General features: G+C 38.2%; 1 protein-coding gene across 4 annotated transcripts in view; it reads left to right on the plus strand.

Annotated features, from left to right (window-relative positions):
* LOC140741862 (chemokine-like protein TAFA-1) overlaps positions 1-21,837 on the plus strand; it is a 605,590-nt gene that overhangs the window by 400,368 nt on the left and 183,385 nt on the right. The window lies entirely within an intron of this gene.

Raw genomic sequence — 21,837 nt, forward strand, 5'->3', positions numbered from 1 at the left:
CAATACAAAATTCCAATTGCAGCCTAATCACACACGAGTGATGGTTTCAGGCTTTGAACTGAAATGAGAACAGATCAGGGCATAATTTCTGAAAGTAGTAAGCTTTGCCAACAAGTTGTGTAACATTACTTAAGGCAAGCTATCAGAGAGGTGATGGAAAGAAGAACTTGAAGTCATTTAGTGAATGTCATTCAGTAGCTCCTCAAATGCCTGTCAAATTATAATCAGTCAGCAATTTTAAATCCTTAAAGAGCTTTTAAAGGGCTCTTTTAATCAGTCCCAATTAAAGTGACTCCAGAATGAGCAGAATTTGCTTTAATAATTCTTAAGTATTAGTAAGTATTTATTATCATCGTTTAGTGAAATGGAGGGAAACTATACTAGACTCCCACAAGGCAAAAGTTGTCTCTTCACTATTACAACAATGTATGATGATCTTTTGTGAATAGATCTTAAGCTGAGTTACTATGGAGCTGAAGTTAATAAATAGGCTACTGTTGTATTTATTCTCTGTCAATAACCTTCCTTGTCCATAATACATTTAGAGTTACAGAGACATAGAGTACTACAGGTTGGAAATGTGCCCTCCAACCAAACCATTCAATGTGGAGCAAGATGCCAATTTAAATTAATCTAATTTGCCTACATTTGATCCATATCCTTATAATCCTCTCCTATCCATGTACCTGTCCAAAATAATTCTAATATTATTACTGAATCTTTCTCATTCACTTCCTCTAGCAGCTTGTTCCATACACCTATCACCCTCTCTGTGAAATGTTTGCCCCTTGGGTTAGTTGGGTTCTGATGTTTTAATCCAAGGCTCGTTCAGAAGTCAGGAAAGAGGCACAAAACTTGTTTCTTCATGATTGTTAAACTAAGTGCTGATAAAACAATGAAAAATTCAAAATAGATAGTGTGATAGAGGTCTACTAAGCAAAGAAAGAGACAAAGAACTAAAATGTTGCCCAGAGTGAAGCTGCAATTTTTGCACCTATAGATAAAGAAAATTCCATTCAAATTTGTAGATAACTGTTAACCAATCAGAAAGCACTTTCTCAAATACTGCAGTACCAAGAGAAGCTTTCGGAGTCATACTAGTGTTATGCCAATATAACCATTAGGAGACACATTAAACTTGCATAATAAACTGTTATGTGCATATGAGAACTACTTAAAATACAAGCAGATAATTAGTTGTTTAATTTCAAATAAATTATCAATTAAACAGTCAAATCTAAGAACTAAACAGCTGGATCCAACAATCTGCCCTTTGATTCTAAATCATACATTTAGAATTAGTAGATCCGAAAATTCAGAGGCAGTAAAACTTGTATCTGCGTTATGTATAAAATAATCAAAAACTTTTTAAGTTAAGAAATATCAAAGGGTATGTATTCTTCAATGTATTCATAAGATTATGTCATTGTTAGGCAGATTAGTAGACTCGCTTACATGAGTTTAAACTATTACCCCTATGCAAGCAAAAAGATGTAGTTTATGAAAACACATATTAGTATCAATATTACTACTCATTGTGAGTTGGGAAAATTGCCAAAAATATAACAACTAATGTTAGAATAGACTTCAGTAACGACCAGTAGTTGTTGACTTGCCTGGAGTCTTCTAGCTGGCTAGTAATTCACTCACTGTAGCCCAGCAGTGTAGGCACTGGGGTCAAGAGGTTACTAGCACATTACCACAGCCTTTGTTGTCTTTGTTGGTTATCTTTTTAACTCGCTTGCAGTGGCTGGTGTGTATCCACCTAATTTTACCTTCTACTTTCACTGCCGAGTTGGTAATTAACAGCACTTGATAGGGACCTTTTCCATCGAGTTCCCAGTGGTTTATTATGCAGTTTCTTAATCAAGACTTCATTCACCAGCAGTTCTTCTTTTGGATCAACTCCAAACGGTAGACACCTGTTGAGAAGTAGATTGTAGAGCTTGAATTAATATCACACAATAATTAAGTAAACTGTCTCTCTGAGATCGAGGGCTCTTGGCAGTGACATAGGATGCCCTGTTACCACCTCAGATGGACTTAGTTTAGCTTACTTGTTTGCTCTGATGTCATAAGAAGCTCTAAGGCTATAAGAAGAGCCGTAAACCACGGTACGCCTCTTCATGATACTTAGTCGGTCATTGTTTGATGGATCTATTCATTCATTCAACTTACTCTGATGACTCTGGGTGATGTGGATAATGAAAAGACTATTCAATGTTCATCAGTCAAAATAATTCTTGAAAGTACTCCCACTGAAATGTGTTCTTTGGTCAGAGTCGATGTGACATGGTAGTCGTGATTTCGGAATATAGCCCTTGATCTGAGGTTTTGCTGTGTTTCTGGCAGTAGCTTTCCCATCAGGAATAGCTTCCGCCCATCTTGACAACTTGTCCACTATTACCAGTACATTTGAGTATCCTTGAAACATTAACAAAGTAATGAAGTCCTCCTGTAAATATAAAAATGGACAAAGTAGGGCAGGAACACTTAATTGTGGTAGCTTTCCTGCTGCTCCAGGATTTGTTTTCTGGCACCTCATGCATCTTTCAAATGTATTTGCTACACTCCTAGGAAGTGTATTTGCTGTGCCAGATAATCTTATATGGTCATCTATGATACAAAGTTGAACTTTGCTTTGATAATTCAAGTTTCGGGTTTGTTGCATATATTCTTGGTATTCCCTTTAACTTCTTTTATTTCTTTCATTGCTGCCTTTTTTGCAATTTTCATCTACCAAATAATTTCCACAGTTTCCCATTGTAGTGATTTTACTGTGATTTTTACATTTTAATACAGCAATTTCTGAGGACAGTTATTTGACTTCCACAGATTCGTGTACTAGTTGGCCATTCTTGATTTGGATTTGTTCAGCCATAAAAAATCCACTTCATCTCTATAGGTTTCCAAAATCATGAACAACTCCAAAAGAATTTCAAAAATCAATATAGATATTAGCCGGTCTCCCTTCTGCCAACTTACAGGCTTCAGAGTTTTCAGTTCTGCCTGTTAAACAGAGGAACCAGGAACCACGCTTCCTAATGCTAGCACTTCATTTTCAGAAACAGCCATTCACATTCTTCTCAATCATTGAGGAGCTATCAGTGTAGAGAATCAGGTCTTTGGCAGATTAATAACCAACAGGACGCTGTTGATGTCCATGTTGTTGAGTTAAGCCTGCTACATTATCTTTCCTCTCAACATACAGGGTAAATGGTTTAGCTGTATCAGGGATTCTTAATACAGGTGCAGTACAAAATGTCACCTTAAAAGTTTGAAAAGATTTTAGTTGTTTTTCATTAAGAGTCAGAGGGTTGTCTGAGCAGTTTTTCAGCAGACTGTTGAGTGGTCGAGCAATAGCTGATGGATCTGCCACTAGCTTGTCAATACATTGATTATCAATGGTTTCATCTTTATTCCTGTGTTTCTTCACCATCTCGGCCTTCATTGGAGCAAGCTGTGACATAGCTGTCAATCTTATTGCTTCGTCACTCTCACTTGAGTCGCTAGGGGCCGCTGTAGAGTCCATGGCAAAGATCGAAGTAAAATGATTATCACTGTACATATATATCACCATATACAATGCTGACATTCATTTTCTTGCAGGCATACACAGTAAACCCATGAAACACAATAAAATCAATGAAACTGCACCCAACCAGACAAACAACCAATGTGCAAAAGACAATGAACTGTATAAAAACAAAAGAATAATAATTATCATAATACATTTGAATGCATTAAGATTAACACTATCAAGGACAGAAGGGGGAAGAGGAATAACAGACATTAAAAATCTACACAACAATCAGATAAGCTTCTAAACTTTCATCAACAAAAACAGGAATTAGTTGAAGTTAATAACTCATCTCCTTCTACCTTAGGCCACAAACTTATCAATCTCCCCTGCTGTGGACACTTTCTGGAGGTCCAAGATCCGTATGCTCCATGACCGCTGGACCAAGTGTGTAAATATAGGAGGGGACTATGTTGAAAAATAAATGTGCTAGGTTTTCTAAAATTGATTCCTACTATCTTAGGCCATGAACATATCAATCACCCCACATAAATCTTCAGAAAGCCACTATATTAAACATCACTGGAATATTTTGAAAATTCCTAGCATGCTTGGCTATGCCTGTACCTTGGGTTTTACCAGCTTGAACTGAGGAAAAGTAAATTTCTATAATAATAATAATAATAATAATAATACACTTCATCAGTAAATCTTAAGTAATTAATTCAAATAGTAAAACTATTTTAAAAGATATGAACATGAACTTTGGACTAGACGAGTGCAGAACATTAAACATGAAGAAAGGTGCAATAGAGCTAGCAGAATATAAAGCAAAGCGACAGGATACAATACAACCAATGGATAAATATGAAACATAAAAGTATCTGGTATATCAACAAGCAAAGAAAATAGGTCAGAGTGTAATAAAGGAAAAACTGTTGTCAGAACTTATTTCAAGGCTTAAGAAAATAAAGAAAAAAAATAACAAAGGCATTTAACACTTTGCCTATACCTCTATTAATGTACTGTACTCTTTTGGCATAATATCTTGGTCTGAAACTGATCTGGGAAATTTACAAAGAAAAATAAAAACTGAAATGACAAATTTTAGAAAACACTATGTACACTTGAATACACTTAGATTATCACTACTTTGGACAGAAGAAAGAATAGGAATAACAGACATAAAAATCACACAACAGTGAGATAAGACTTATAGGGACATATTTTCATCAATGAAAACAGGATTCAGCACATGCAAGCATATGTAATTCTGAGAAGTACACACCAGCAAATTTAAATTAAAGCACAACTAAGAAAAGCTAAGAATCGATCACTATGGAAGAAAAAGTTAACCAATGGAAGAGCATGACCCTCCACAAAGACATCCTCACAATCAGAGCAGGCTAGATGTCGACAAGGAAGTCTCGAATATCTGGCTCAGAGTTGGAGACCTCTTCCCAGAAACAGAGGAGTTCCCTGTGGCAATGCAGGACTGGGTGGTTAACACAAAATAAATTATCAGAAATACATAATACAAGACCAACAAATCAAAGACACTAGATGCAGAAAATGGCATGTGAGAACAGAAACAATCCAACACGTTACAGGATTCTGCAGAAGTTAAACTCAATCTGATTACTTACACAGCCACAATCAAATGGCAAACATCATTCATCAAAATCTTGCTTTAAAATACAAACTCATAAAATATACCATTACCTTACTATAAATACAAGCCTGATCCAGTTTTAGAGTCAGAGTCCCACAAATTATATTATGAATCATCCATTATTGCAGAAAGGACAATCCATAATAACTGTCCAGATATAATATTACAGGATAAACAAGCAAGAACAACTTACTTGATAGATATAGCCATTCCAAACGCACATAACCTACAGAAATCAATAAGTGAAAAACAACCAGATATATGCCAAATTAAAAGAGGAAATTGAAAGACAATGGAACATGAACAGGGTATATATTGTCCCATGCGTAATATCTACAACTGGTATCATCCCAAAGTCACTTCACAATAGCATTAAACAATTAGGCCTACAAAGAAATATTTACGTAAATCTCCAGAATGCCACAATTCTAAACACCACTAGAATACTCTAAAAGTTCCAGACAATTGAAAAATGAGTGTGCTTGGTTATGTCCATACCTCAGGTTTTACTAGCTCGAGCTGAGAAAAAAATTATAATATAACAATAATAAATATCAAGAACGTGCGAAGAAAATTCCTTGAAAGTGAGCCCATAGTTTGTGGGAACAGTTCAATGAGGGGGTGGGTGAAGTTGAGTTGTTAAATCCTCTGGGTTCAAGACCTGACAGTTGAAGGGTAACAACTGTTGCTGCACTTACATCATGGGTCTAGGAGAGATCCTGTGAAAAGATCATTTAAAGTTGCTGACCCTCTCCACCTCTGGTCCCCTGATGAGGACTGGCTCATGGACCTCTGATTTCCTCCTCCTGAATTCAATAATCAGCTCCTTGGTCTTGCTGATATTGAGTGAGTGGCTGTTGTTGTGGCACCACTCAGCCAGATTCTCAATCTCCCTCCTATATGCTGATTCATCCCCATCTTTGATTTGACCAATGACAGTGGTTTTGTTAGCAAACTTAAATATGGCACTGGAGCTGTGCTTAGCCTCACAATCATAAGTGTAAAATGAGTAGAGCAGGGGGATAAGCCTTATGGTGTACCAGTACTGATGGAAATTGTGGAGATTTTTTTGCCAATCCCAACTGAGTGGGTCCTACAAGTGAGGAAATCAAGGATCCAATTGCATAATGAAGTATTCAGGCTAAGGTCTTGAAGCTTATTGATTAGTTTCGAGGGGATGACAGCATTGAATGCATAGCTATAGTCAATAAAGAGCATCTTGGTGTATACATCTTTGTTGTCCAGATGTTCCAGTGTTGAATGAAGAACCACTGAAGTGGCAACTGCTGTGAACTTATTGCGACAGCAGGTAAATTGGAGCAGATCCAAGTCACTTCACAGGCAGGAGTTGATATGTTTCATCACCAACCTTTCAAAGCATTTCATCATAGTGAATGTAAGTCCTACTGTACAATAGTCATTGAGGAAGGTTGCCATGCTCTTCTTGGGCACTGGTATAATTGAAGGCTGCTTGAAGCAGGTGGGTACCTCAGACTGCCGAAGCAAGAGGTTAAAGATCTCGAGGACAACTACAGATCAGCACAGGTCTTTAGGACTCGGTCAAACAGCCAATCTAGGCTGGGTGTTTTCCACGGGTTTATGTGAGTCATGTCCATCCTGAAGTTCGTCGGAGCTCAGATGAAGTTGCTGCCTCCAGGGACTTTATGATGTGGGCTGCTATTCTTCAGGCAGAGCTTCAGAAGTAAATGTTTCCCAGGGCGGAGTGTCACAGTAGCATCATTGGCAGCATCACTTGATATGTCACTAGCAATACTGCCCACTTGAAGTCATTGCTCAGTTTCTCTATTTTGTTTTAGTCCACTTTGAAACTTCAAACAATGAACATTGATCATGTTTTCTTGCTCATTTAGTTAATGCATAGGTTTGCAATTTAGGCTTTTGACTCTTTATAATGCTGTTTTTGTAGTTTATCGCAAGTTTGTGTTTCTTTTGATTACTAAAAGTCTTTACTCATCCCGTTATCTCTTTCAATCACTCACACATGTGATCAAGCCAACCACATGGTCTTATCTCTAAATGGATAGCACCCATTTCCTTTCCCTCATGCATTTTTGTAGATCTTAATAAACTTAACATTGTTGGTATCCTGTGATTTACAAATCATCCTGCGAATCTTGGGTAATTCTGCAACTGAATTAATTGATTGTAACTGATGGACTGTGCAAACAATATTTGTATTTGGTACCTTTGATTGCTGTGCAGCCAAAGTAGGTCATTGTACAACCGAAATAGATTGGGCTGCAGCCAAAATGGATTGCAAACAACATTTTTACAGCTGTTTTCTTTTTAAATAGAAATGCAGCAGACCTCAATCCTAATTTCCATCTGATGAATTGAAGCTAGAACTAGTTTTCTCTTTACAAGTGGAAATTCTTACCCCTTCTGTTGCGGGCTAAAACTTCCACTCTGTCTGCAATTGTTCCAAGTCCTTAACGTCAAAATCTTTGCTGCCTACTTGATTTATTGCATTCTGATGCTTTTTATGCAAGGTTCTTCAGAAGTCAAGAAAGAGGCACAAAACTTGCTGCTTCACAATCATTTTATTAAGTGTTGATGCACCAAGAAAAATTGAAAACAAATAGTGATGGAGGTCTACTAAGCCAAGAGAAAGACAAAGCCTAAGATAGAAACATAGAACATAGAAAAACTACAGGACAATACAGGCCCTTCGGCCCACAATGCTGTGCAAAACATGTCCCTACCTTAGAAATTACCTAGGGTGGTTAGTGTGGAGGGCTGTCAGAGGTTACAGCAGGACATTGATAGGATGCAAAACTATCAAAATAGAGGGCTATGGGTAACACTAGGTAATTTCTAAGGGAAGGACATGTTCGACACGGCTTTGTGGTCTGAAGTGCCCGTACTGTGCTGTAGGTTTTCTATGTTTCTATGTTCCTACCCATAGCCCTCTATTTTTCTAAGCTCCATGTACCTGTCCAGGAGTCTCTTAAAAGACCCTATCATATCTGCCTCCACCACCATCGCCAGCAGCCCATTCCATACACTCACCATTCTCTGCATAAAAAACTTACCCCGACATCTCCTCTATACCTGCTTCCAAGCACCCTAAAACTGTGCCCTCTCGTGCTAGCCGTTTCAACGCTGGGAAAAAGCCCCTGACTATCCACACGATTAATGCCTCTCATCATCTTATACACCTCTATCTATCAGGTCACCTCTCATCCTCCGTCGCTCCAGGGAAAAAAGGCCAAGTTCACTCAACCTATTCTCATAAGGCATGCTCCCAGGCAACATCCTCTGCCCCCTCTCTATAGTTTCCACATCCTTCCTGTAGTGAGGTAACCAGAACTGAACACAGTACACCATGTGGGGTCTGACCAGGGTCCTATATAGCTGCAACATTACCTCTCGGCTCTTAAACTCAATCCTATGGTTGATGAATGCCAATGCATCGTATGCATTCTTAACCACAGAGTCAACCTGCGTAGCAGCTTTGAGTGTCCTATGGACCGGACCCCAAGATCCCTTTGATCCTCCACACTCGCATCACTACCATTAATACTGTATTCTGCCACCATATTTGACCTACCAAAATGAACCACCTCATACTTATCTGGGTTGAACTCTATCTGTCACTTCTCAGCCCAGTTTTGCATCCTATCGATGTCCCGCTGTAACCTCTGACAGCCCTCCACACTATCCACAACACCCCCACCCTTTGTGTCATCAGCAAATTTACTAACCCATCCCTCCACTTCCTCCTCCAGGTTATTTATAAAAATCACGAAGAGAAGGGGTCCCAGAACAAATCCCTGAGGCACACCACTGGTCACCAAACTCCATGCAGAATATGACCCGACTACAACCACTCTTTGTCTTCTGTGGGCAAGCCAGTTCTGGATCCACAAAGCAAGGTCCCCTTGGATCCCATGCCTCCTTACTTTCTCAATAAGCCTTGCATGGGGTACCTTATCAAATGCCTTGCTGAAATCCATATACACTACATCCACTGCTCTATCTTTATCAACATGTTTAGTCACATCCTCAAAAAATTCAACCAGGCTCATAAGGCATGACCTGACTTTGACAAAGCCGTACTGACTATTCCTAATTATATTATGCCTCTCCAAGTGTTCATAAATCCTGCCTCTCAGGATCTTTTCCAACAACTTACAATCTCTGAAGTAAGATAGCATGCAATGTATAGCAGCTAGTTTTATATCTATCTATCGTTCATTCGTTAGGTCCCATATCGTACGATGTAGGCAATCATGGGCTTTCCATAACCATGACTGTTTTTGGCAATCTTTTTTTATGGAAGTGGTTTGCCATTGCCTTCTTCTAGGAAATGTCTTCACAAGATGGGTGACCCCAGCCATTATCACTACCCTTCAAAGATTGGCTGCCTGGCTTGTGATATGCACCAGCTGCACTCAAGGCTGCTTCATGTGACCCTGATAGCGGTGTGGTTGGGGGTTGGGGGTGGTGTTGCTATAAGGTGCGACACTTACCAAGGGTGACCTGCAGACTGGCAGAGGGAAGGAACGCATTACAACCCCATTTGGTGGAGATCTACAAACGTATTTCCACCCCACCACCCTTTTATACCTACAAATGAGGAAAATTCTGGAAGCTTCTCTTGGTACTGCAGTATTTGTAAATAAGAGTTAACCATTGAGAAAGCACTTAAGCAAATACTGCAGTACCAAGCAAAACTTACAGAATCATACCAATGTTATACCAATATAACCATTACGGGACATCTTGAATTTGTATAATAAACTGCAACATGCACATAAGAATACCTTAAAATATAAGCAGATAATTGTTAAACTGCAAAGAAAATATCAATTAAACAGTTTAATCTAGGAATTAAACAGCCAGATCCAACAGGTTCCTATTACGTGTATCTCCTGAAACAGGTTTAATTTGCTACCAAGATGATTCCTACAAATAGAAAGAAGTCTATAGAAATATCGTACCAGCAAGACTTTGCCCAAAGGATATGAATTTGTTTGAAATTATCATGATATCATAATAACTGTAAATTTTAAATTTAATTCTATGGATTGCCATGTAGTTCTGAAATATCACATGAATAATTTTGCATTATTTTATTTCTATGTTAACTGATTTTCCTGGCCTTGCACAGGACTTCCTAGTTCTAAAGAAATAAGAAATAAAGAAAGTCTCGCATTAATATTGTCATTCACAGCCCCATCAGGACATCCTAATGCACCACACCACCATGGATTTTTTTATGAACTGTCATTGCTATTACAAGGTAGTAAGTTATTTTGACAGCCTAAGTTTATTTGCAATAAAACATCTGCTGAAGGGCCAAAACAACAAATGTACCGATCTTAAAATAATGTGTAATGTATTCCTCCAGAGGACATACCAAATGGACTTGGCTTACACCTTGCGTTCCCCTGGAATGTGCAGGTCCCAATGATCTGGAAGCATTGCTGTCATGAGAACGGGAGTTGTGAGTAGGCTTCCGGCAGTGGGTGCTCAGACACTTTCAACTGCCTGAGGGCTGTTCCATTCCTCCTAGAAGGTTCAGTAAATGAAATGGTCATGTGTTACATCAGGTTCATAGAAAGTACACAAAATCAATCTGAATAGCAGTGTGGGCACCCTGCTTGATTGCCAAGCTCATTACCCAATCAGCTCCATGCAATCTGCCTATCACTTTGTCATGGACATAGGGGGCTTTTCACAAACATTTTGAATATAGCATTTGTACTATATAAAATTAATTGAATACGAATTTTCTGAAAATGACTTTAAAGGTTCATGAATTTTGAAAGTTAAATAAGGTTCATCAAAGGAAGAGGATGTGCTGGAGCTTTTGGAAAGCATCAAGTTGGATAAGTCACCGGGACCGGACAGGATGTGCCCCAGGCTACTGTGGGAAGCGAGGGAGGAGATTGTTGAGCCTCTGGCAATGATCTTTGCATCATCAATGAGCACGGGGGAGGTTCCAGAGGACTGGAGGGTTGCAGATGTTGTTCCTTATTCAAGAAAGGGTATAGACATAGCACAGGAGTGTCATGGTCCCTACTGGCAATCGCTCACCTGGCTATTTTCCTCAGGAATTGGGCCTCAATCACCTCGTTTAGTTCCCAATCATTCCCAGGTTCTACTAACTACAAACACCTGCTTTCCATCAGCAAATGCAGTATAAAAACCCTGTGACCACAACAAGGAGCTGCCAGTTTTTGGTTGACTTGTGTATGAGTAACCTTGTTCCATGGTTCTTCCAGGGACTATCAGTTCTATAACCATATAACATATAACCATATAACAATCACAGCACAGAAACAGGCCATTCCGGCCCTCCTAGTCCATGCCGAACTCTTAATCTCACCTAGTCCCACCTACCCGCACTCAGCCCATAACCCTCCACTCTTTTCCTGTCCATATACCTATCCAATTTTACCTTAAATGACACAACTGAACTGACCTCTACTACTTCTACAGGAAGCTCATTCCACACAGCTATCACTCTCTGAGTAAAGAAATACCCCCTCGTGTTTCCCTTAAACTTTTGCCCCCTAACTCTCAAATCATGTCCTCTCATTTGAATCTCCCCTACTCTCAATGGAAACAGCCTATTCACATCAACTCCATCTATCCCTCTCAAAATTTTAAATACCTCGATCAAATCCCCCCTCAACCTTCTACGCTCCAATGAATAGAGACCTAACTTGTTCAACCTTTCTCTGTAACTTTAAGTGCTGAAACCCAGGTAACATCCTAGTAAATCGTCTCTGCACTCTCTCTAATTTATCGATATCTTTCCTATAATTCGGTGACCAGAACTGTACACAATATTCCAAATTTGGCTTTACCAATGCCTTGTACAATTTTAACATTACATCCCAACTTCTGTACTCAATGCTCTGATTTATAAAGGCCAGTGTTCCAAAAGCCTTCTTCACCACCCTATCTACATGAGACTCCACCTTCAGGGAACTAGTCTAGCATTGTTCCTGAATTCTCTACTAAAACCAAGATGCTGGGTAAAGACTCCCTTGGCACGAATTCTGCGCTTGCTATGACTGTAATGCCTCCCTATTCAGCCTCTGCGCCTGTGTTCAGCACTTGGGTTTGGTCCACTGCCACATCCTTGTAACAAGGAGATTATAGACCAGTGAGTCTTACTTCAGTGGTTGGTAAATTAATGGAGAAGATCCTGAGAGCCAGGATTTATGAACATTTAGAGAGGCTATGAAGGTTGACTCTGTGGTTAAGAAGGCATATGGTGCATTGGCCTTCATCAACATGGGACTGAGTTTAAGAGCTGAGAGGTAATGTTGCAGCTATATAGGACCCTGGTTAGGCCCCACTTGGAGTATTCTGCTCAATTCTGGTTGCCTCACTACAAGAAGGATGTGGAAACCATAGAAAGGGTGCAGAGGAGATTTACAAGGATGTTGCCTGGATTGGGGAACATGCCTTATGAGAATAGGTTGAGTGAACTTGGTCTCTTCTCCTTGGAGTGACGGAGGATGGGAGGTGACCTGATAGAGGTGTACAAGATAATTAGAGGTGCTGATCATGTGAATAGTCAGAGGCTTTTTCCCAGGGCTGAAATGGCTTGCACGAGAGAGCATAGTTTTAAGGTGCTTGGAAGTAGGTACAGAGGAGATGTCAGGGGTAAGTTTTTTTTTACTCAGAGTGCTGAGTGCGTGGAATGGGCTGTCAGCAAAGGTGGTGGAGACAGATATGATAGGGTCTTTTAAGAGACTCCTGGATAGGTACATGGAGCTTAGAAAAATAGAGGGCTATGGGTAAGCCTGGGCATTACTAAGGTAAGGACATGTCCAGCACAGTTTTGTTGGGCTGAAAAGCTTGTATTCTGCTGTTGGCTTTCTATGTTTCTATTATTGTAACACCAGCAAGTGAAGTAGGTAGAAAATGAGGAGTCCTGAGATCATTTGAAAAAGTGCTAGAATTTCTCATCTCAAAGTCAGATTTCATGTATCTAAAAGGTGTGATGGAAAGGATGATTGTAATGAATGGGATAAGTCAAAGATTACATTTTCTGTTTTTAAATCATTATGTTACTTTCTTATGAATCACTAAAATGTGGGTGGCGTAGCAGTTAACGTGATGCTCTTACCATGCCAGCACACAGCAGTTAGGGTTCAGTCCTGGCCACTGTTTGCTAGGAGCTTTTATGTTTACCTGTTTCCTTTGGGTGGTCTAGTTCTTCCCACATTCCAAAAACACATGGGTTGGTATTAGTATGGTGGGGCCATGCTATGTTGGCACTGGAAGCATGAAGACACTATTCAATCTGTGTTGGGTGTTGCCACAAATGACAGCTTTCACTGTATGTTTTGATGTACATGTGACAAACAAAGATATTCTTTAATCTCTATCTTTAATTAGCCATTCAGAAGTAGTATTATCATTTTTTGCATGGAGAACCTTTAGCGTGTCTTTTGGAATAAACTCATTTGTTATTGGTTCTGCATTTTACTGGAACACTCTACTCAAGCTACTAACTTTAAAACACTTCTACTGAGAAAGTTTAAAGTAACCAATATCAGGATGGTCTTAATAAGTGATAGTTTTATATTTAATTCAAAAGTAAAACACTGCTGATGTTGAAAATCTGAAATAAAATCACATATAATTGGAATTATCTGGCTAGTCAATCAGCATCCTTAAGAGTTAGAAAAAAAGTTATTATTTCAAGTTGAGTTAGTCTTTGATCAATACTGGTTTATATTTCCAACCATTTTTCAGTTTTGTATAATGCATATATTGTATAATACAAGTAGTTTCAACTATTAACTGATCTGGTTACTGCCAAAATGGTGCATTTCATGACAAGTAATTTTAATGTATCCCTTTCTCTTTATATCATATTATGTTTGTTTCATAAACTGCACGAAGTGATGAATGTGCAATGTTATTCCTGTCGCATTCAGATCTCGTGGCATTGATTCCTATAGTTCATTGTGTTAAATGAGGGTAAACTTGAGTCAGATAGATAGGGAGAGAAAATAAAGTAAGGCAGTGACTGGATGAAGAAATTCAAAGGAAAATGCTGATGAGGGAAATCTAGCTGATTTGATACATTCAGAATGTATTGATAAGGTACTGCTAAACAGACTTATCATTAAGGTTGAAAGCCAATGAAATAAAAAAGGGGCAGTATCAGCATGGACATCAAAGTGACAGGAAGCAAACAACAGTGCTGAACACTTGCTGATTATTAAGATTCCATGAAGTGCACACTGGTGTTGCCCCAGGTATCTGCACTGGAACTACTGTGTTTTTTCAATAATTTTTTAATGCTTCAGATGTGTGTGTTGGGCAAAGTTTCCAAATTTGCAAACAACACAAAACTTGGAAGTATAGTAAACTGTGAAGGGAATAGCAATGGATATCAAGAGGAACTAAATATCTTATGGAATAGGCAAATGGATGAAAGTTAGTACAGGAAAATGCAACATGTTACATTTTGGTGGAATGAATCAGGAAGGAAAAAGTACTAAAAGAAGATACTTTTAAAAGAAGTATAGGAGCAGACACCTGGGTTACACGCGCATGGCTCCTGGAAAGTGGCAGGATTAGTTGAGAAAATGGCTCATAAAAAAACATATGGGATTCTAGACTTTATAAATATAAGTGTGGAGTACAAGGATAAGGCAGTTATGATGAATCTTTATGAAACATTGATCCATCCACAATTGAAGTAATGTGTTGCACTGCATGCGTGCACTTCGGGAAGGCATATTGACTTTAGAGATATTGCTAAAGAGATTCCAGGGATTAGGAGCTTTAGTTTAATGGATAGACTGACTAAAATGGGGTTATTCGAACACAGGAGGTTAAGTATGAATATGATAGAGATATTTAATATAATAAAATGACTGGATAGAGTGGATGGTGTGAAAAAATACCCAGGATCAAGAACCAGAAGGTATTGAATGAAGTGATTGGCACAAGGATGAAAAGCTACACATAAACAAATCATTTTATGCAGCGAAGAGTTAGAATCTAAAATACACTGCCTTGAGGAGCTGTGAATGCAGATTCAACCTGACATTCAAAATGGAAAAGAAGTCCAGAGCTCTGGGGAGGAGGCAGGGATTAACTGAGTTGCTCTTGCATAAAGCCATCTCTGTAGGCTATATTGCCACCCCACGTTGTAGCCATTTGTCAATCTGCAAAATACGCAAAGAGTTAAGAAGAAGGACTTTGTTACTCACAACTGTTTCAGAATTGTCATATAATGTTTGTTCTGAATTGTCATATTATGTTTTGAAATTAATTATAATATTAGAAAGGATGTTCAAGTATGCACTAATTTTCGTCACGTATCCCATAATTATCTTTGAAACATAACTCTTTTGTATTTTAGTGTCAAAACAGTTTTATGCTCTGAAAATGAGTTCCTTCCAACACTTGCAGGAGCATGGATGGCAAAACTGGAACTAAAACAAAATGTCAAATTATAGAAAATTTAAATAAACTTTCAGAAGCAATTTACTACATGCTGGAGCAAGATTCCACATCCTTGTTTGTTCTTCTGTGCCCCAAGTTTGAGTTTCATGACAGGTCCATAAATCACTGCAGTGACAGGATCTTTACCAGTCCCAAATGGCAACAGTCAGAGTAATTGGCATCTGCAAGACAAATCCAGTGATTTCATGACCTGAAATTCATTTCAATGTAGAAGCTTACAATTGGCTTTTTTTCAAACTAAAGGCAGAGCAAATCAAATTATGCAGCATTTTCTGCAGAAACTCAGCAGGTCTCCTGAACACAAAAACCCGATTTTTAAAACCCGTTCTGGTTTCATTAATATCCAAAAGTGGAGAAATTCCTCAATTCTTATTTCAAATGGCCTACTATAACTCTATGCTCAGTAATGTAGTTGACTCTTAAGTGGCCTAGGAAGGTACTGAGTTGATGAGCAGTAAATACTATCTTTGCCAGTTATGCCAGATCCTGATATATATTTATCCTATATATATATATATCCTGGACTGCCAACACAGATGCCTTGTGCAGGAAGGCACAGAGTCGACTGTACTTCCTAAGAAGGTTGGCGTCATTCAATGTCTGTAGTGAGATGCTGAAGATGTTCTATAGGTCAGTTGTGGAGAGCGCCCTCTTCTTTGTGGTGGCGTGTTGGGGAGGAAGCATTAAGAAGAGGGACGCCTCACGTCTTAATAAGCTGGTAAGGAAGGCGGGCTCTGTCGTGGGCAAAGTACTGGAGAGTTTAACATCGGTAGCTGAGCGAAGGGCACTGAGTAGGCTACGGTCAATCATGGATAACTCTGAACATCCTCTACATAGCACCATCCAGAGACAGAGAAGCAGTTTCAGTGACAGGTTACTATCGATGCAATGCTCCTCAGACAGGATGAAGAGGTCAATACTCCCCAATGCCATTAGGCTTTACAATTCTACCGCCAGGACTTAAGAACTTTTTAAAAGCTATTATTAATGCTTTTTGAGATAGTGATTTAGATGCATATCATATTTTTTACTGAGTTAAGTATTGTATGTAATTAGTTTTGCTACAACAAGTGTATGGGACATTGGAAAAAAGTTGAATTTCCTCATGGGGATGAATAAAGTATCTATCTATCTATCTATCTATTTTAAATATTGGCATCAGATTTCAATCTGCTACCACCTTTTTGCCCTGAATGTTTGCTGTTTTCAGAATATTCACCAACAAGTGCTATCATTTATTGTACCCCATAATTTGGATGTTGTGTTCATTCTTAATCTATAGTTGTAAATGGAAGACTTGTGCACAATGTACATTCCACTCAATTTTAGAGATTGTGCAACAGGGATGGTGAAATAACTGCCACAGTGCGCAAACCTCTTGAATCACTGCCATTACTGTCCTCAGAATTTTTTTTAAAAAGTCACTGTTACCATGACTCAGAGATTTCCCCTTACCTTCCCTTCCACAGCCCACCCCGTTTCACGTTGAACTTACAGGTGATAACCATCAAGGAATGCCTTCCCCCTGTGCTGCTCTCACACACTGTGACTAGTAAGTTGCCCGTTGGCACCCTTTAAGTCCATGAAGCTAATCAATACAATTAAAGTGAGATCTAAAGATTAAACAGACCATTTAATGCAGTGAAGTGCTGGAATTTAAAATACACTGCCTTGAAGAGCAAGGTATCCTATCAAATGAAATACTTCTAGGCTCTGAATGTCACTTGAATGTGAACCACAAGGGGAGATTTTGTCCTGGTTAACTTTTGGTGGCCACTTGTTTGATTGCTGCCTGTAGAGTACCCTGGCTCGTCCTTCTCAATGGAAAAGAGTACAAAAAAAGTAATCCACATGCTACTTCTGCCCAGCTTCTAAGATCTTTTAAAGATTGACATTTATTGTGCAAAAAAGGATCCAGACTCTGAAAATTGCATAATCTGAAAAAATTGGTTCTTAAATATATATGATAGTCATACCTAATTAGTTCAGATGTTGGTCATAGAATTGTAATAGATTCAGATGTTCTTCCACTTACGTGGTAATCTTCTTTGCTTCTGATGAAACCTCTGTCTGCTGAACTGCAATGGCTAAAAATAGGCTGTACAATGCTTCAGAAATTTAGAGCTTGTTGTGCTTTTACGTGAAGATCTATTTTCTTTTCTTTTTCAATATTCGGAAGACAGTCAATTACAAATGTAGATTAATCTCTCATTGGACCTATGATCCTCAAGTTGCAGTTATGTCTAGTTCCTTCACTGACTTCATTCTAAATATGATGTCTTGAAGATGTTGGTTACTCACTGAAATTGATACCAGGATCAGTAACCTCTTCAAAGTCATTATTATTTTTTGTGAGTCTTGATAGTGAGTTTGACATTATGGTTAAGATTGCCTTAGCCTTAGAATAAATTTCCCCACCATCCCTCGGCCTGTAACTCAGTTTTCCAATTATATATGTGGTTTGTTTATGAGTTTATACAAATAAGCCACCCCAATTCTAACGGTTAGAAACCTTATTCCAATTATGTTCCAAGAACATAAAATGTCTTAAAGTACCTCTGGACCTTGAACAATCTCCATTCTGCACACACCTTGTGAAGTCTAGACTTGGTTATACAGTATGTACATAATCCTTGGGATTAGAATGGCTCTAAAAGATAAATCTGATGAAAGTTTAGAAGTATGACAAGTCTAAAATCTAGACCAATATAGCCTATAACAGTCTATTACTCTATTGTTAGTCAGCAGCCTAGCTTAATTCACCCATGACTCATTGAAATTTAGATGTGACACTGAAAAACATGACTTCTTATGGAAATTTTGTACATCTCTCCCAGACAACTTTGCAAACCAAGGCCCTTGGACAACTATTGGGAAACTTTATAGCATGGGCTGCCCGATTTAGCCAGGTTAAATTCCAACATTATCTGTTCACACTCTAAGTTTTCCAGAACTAGACATGCTAAGGAGTGAGCTGGTGTACTCCACATGGTAAAAACAGAAATTTACATTTAGACATTTCCTGGTAATTCGGTATGAAGATTCCAAACCACACTGCTGATACTGGATGACCTGCTTAACTCTAACCAAAAAATCTTCCTTTACACGCGATTCTGTTGTCACCACATTTTTGGAGATGGCTTCAAGATCTCTTCACTTATGTGCTTTCCGCCCACCCCTTTTGTATTTGCATTGAGGAATCGGTTATTCCCTGTTATTTTACAAAATACTATGAAAAGCTTTGTATCTTTTGGTACAGCAACCAATGGCTATTACATTTAAAAAGTGACATAATAATTCAAGAAACAACCAAATAAAACCACATTAACCTTTTATTTTTGTTTTCACAGTTTAAAATTTCATATGCATCAAGACAATTAAATTCATAAAGTATAAATGGTGACTTTTGTAAAATCTGTTCAGCAGAACTTTGTTAAAGTACTATGTTGTACATTTGACAAGGTAAATTGGTAAAGTGAGTTAAAACTTCCAGTCTGTCAAATAGAAACACGGATTTTTTTAGATGTCAGTGCTAATACCCTCCTAAACATAAACCCATTAATTCCCTTCTAACAATACAATTAAAATTTGTCAACGCAAACACGAGGAAATCTGCAGATGCTGGAAATTCAAGCAATGCACACAAAATGCTGGTGGAACACAGCAGGCCAGGCAGCATCTATAGGAAGAAGCACTGTCGACATTTCAGGCCAAGACCCTTCGTCTTGGCCTGAAACATCAACTGTTCTTCTTCCTATAGATGTTGCCTCGCCTACTGCATTCCACCAGCATTTTGTATAACGTTTGTCAATTTGTCAAGTTACTTTCAATACCTAAACTTTCTTTCAAGTAAGCTACCTCCAGTTCTTTCTTTTCTTGACTGACTACCACAGTTCCCTTAACTACAATTCCTCCCACACAGTTCCTTGTGAAGAATCAATTATGCATTCATGATTTTCACTCTCCCTCTCCTCTGGTTATCATGACTATATTCCATACTGTTACATTCATCACGTCATTGATTACCCTCCATTGAAATTCTTCTCCCCTTATTTTTCACACACATCTTCTTGCACCTTCTTACCCTGTCAATTCTTCAGTTCCCTCTCAGAACACTGATCAGGTTTTTCTCCTTCTCGCCAGTCATCATATTGGCCACCACTATCTCACTTACTTTCACAATGATGCCATCTTCAAATTTCCCATCTCATTTCTGCTTTCTGAGGAGAACATTCCGTTCACCCAGGTCTTTTCTTTACTCACTTGCAGAGCTCCTCCATTTCACAATGCATCTTCCACCTTGAGTACAGGGATGCAGTATCATTTCCTGTTAACCTCCTCTGCTTCCACTGTTCAAATGTTCCTCCCAACACGGGCAGCAGTATACCTGTAAAATTTTAGTTTTATATTATGCATTTTCTGCTCCCCTGTAGTTGTTTTTTTTGTTTAATTATACCTCCCTAAGTGAAACTAGAGTTTATTCTAGATTGTATCTACATTTAATTCTGCACTGAACCCCCAGTCTGATCTCGCTATCTTTTATCTCTCTCTCTCTGACCTCCTGAAGTTCAATGATGAATAGCATCTCATGCACCCCTGGAACCCCTTCTGAATTTATTCCCTTACCAAAGCTCTTTTGCTCTTGCATTGCTCCTTTCTGTCCATTGCTTTCCCAGTCCATTGACCAAGAATGTTAACTCTGCTTTCCTCTTTACAGTTAGTGACTGACCTGCTAAGTATATACAGCAGTCTGTTCTGAATCCTTCTTACATTAAATCACTAACTATAGCAGCAAAGTAAGTTTTATGTTTTTGAAATTGATGACTTGAAAACTTTCCCATGCTATGTAGCTGCTCATCCTGTCCCAGCAAGAAAAATCAGCTTAGCTATTGCCATACTTAACCGTGTCAAAGCACTGAAGACACCATTAATAATTGGTATATTAAGCACATTATATACATTGTACTAAGGTATTGGATGTCATTGTGCCAATAAGGAAACATTCACTTAGTTAACAAAAGAGCAGTTAAAACTCAGTTGTGCCACTATACATTCATGTGAAACATTATGCCAAGGTGCCAATGAATTCAATCTAAGCAGACAACATTGAAAAGAATTGACTCATGGTATTAATGAAACTGAAGTCTTTTAGATGGTCCGTTGGTTTAGATATAATGAGGTACCGCAGGATGACCCTTTAATTTCAGAATTATATCTCACTTAATTCAAAACCTTGGAGATTTGTGTCACACACAGTCTCCCTGGAACTGTTAATGATGTTTATAATGAAGGGAAACATAGTACACTAGGGGAGTAAGAATTAGTGCAATATTTAAATGAGAACCATAATAACATTCATGTATAATCACATACTCTTAGCAATCTCCAGATCTCCAACAGTGATAGGCTTCAAATTATTAATTATCTTTTGAGCATAAAAATTATTGTTTGCAATATTAGCATAAGAAAGATTAATGCCTTTATTCAACTACTATTGCAACCAGGTATTAACTCATGAAGTGCCATGCAGAGAAATTTCAATTGGATTTGCATATTAATATTACAAACAGCCAAGTGTAAGGCTTTATTCCTAAAACAGGCAAGGTTGATGTTGTTTTCTGTTGAACATGAATTTCAATGTACAAAGAGTAACTTTGAAATAAATATATAGTTACATTAAGGAAAAGGATGTAAGAAGTTGTCAAAAAATACAGATAATGAAAATCTGGAAAATAAACACAGAATGTATTGGAAACACTCAACAGGTTAGGCAATACTTCATCCTGACACATTAATCCTACTTCCTTTTCCATAGGAAGTAGAAAATATAAATGAAAAAAAGAGAATTGCCAACATTAGAAAAAAAAACTGATCAAGAGTTCTTGCAAATGCTGGAAATCCAGAGCAACAAAATGGTGGCATCTATGGAGAGGAACAAACAAGGCTGAGACCGTATATTAGGACTTATATTTTTGATATGTCTTGCTCTCAAATTAGAGGCAATATGCACAGATTTAGCAAGCAATAAATACTAATGCTTTTAGATCATTGTAATAGTTCAAAAATAATTTTTCAGTGTGATCCATGTTCTTATTGCATCTTCCATTTTCTCTTTATTGTATTGGGTTAAAAACCAAAACCATTTTTTAAATTACGGATCCCAAATGACAGA

Source organism: Hemitrygon akajei, chromosome 19 (genome assembly GCF_048418815.1).
Source record: "Hemitrygon akajei chromosome 19, sHemAka1.3, whole genome shotgun sequence".
NCBI lineage: Eukaryota > Metazoa > Chordata > Chondrichthyes > Myliobatiformes > Dasyatidae > Hemitrygon > Hemitrygon akajei.